This window comes from Peromyscus californicus, unplaced genomic scaffold (assembly GCF_007827085.1).
Source record: "Peromyscus californicus insignis strain IS unplaced genomic scaffold, ASM782708v3 Scaffold_2__1_contigs__length_46816999, whole genome shotgun sequence".
Classification (NCBI taxonomy): Eukaryota; Metazoa; Chordata; class Mammalia; order Rodentia; family Cricetidae; genus Peromyscus; species Peromyscus californicus.
The window spans coordinates 29,197,610-29,198,091 of record NW_026294540.1 but is presented as its reverse complement, the minus strand read 5'-3'; positions in this window follow the sequence as shown (position 1 = coordinate 29,198,091).

The window sequence follows — 482 nt, the reverse complement described above, 5'->3', positions numbered from 1 at the left end:
AGTATATTGTAGGCAGAGGGAAGTGAATTAAAAAATACTTGTAGATGTAGCTCATTTGACTGAATTTCAAGGACTGAGAAACAAAAACAGCCCTGGGCAAAAGTACAGACTACAGGAAGTTAAAGCCAAAAACTTCACCTGAGTCTCTGATAAGAAGCAATAACCTTTGGATCTAGTGATAACACAGGTTGTATTTAAATTGATCTTTCTGTCAGACAAATTCAAAGATCCAAGTGGACACATTTGCCAACTGCTGAGGTGGAGAGTGCACCTGACTCATGGAACTGTGGGTGGAGCACAGTGGTGTTTTCATTGGCTGCAAGGCCAGTCCAACCCCTTTCCCAGTACTTAAGCACTGCAGCCTGGCCTCCTTGAATCACAGCTGGGTGGGGAAAGGAGCTCATCAGGGTCAGACCTGAAAGGCACAACACACACAGCTGAGAATAAAGCACAAAAGAAAGACTTGATTAAAGAAAGCGGCA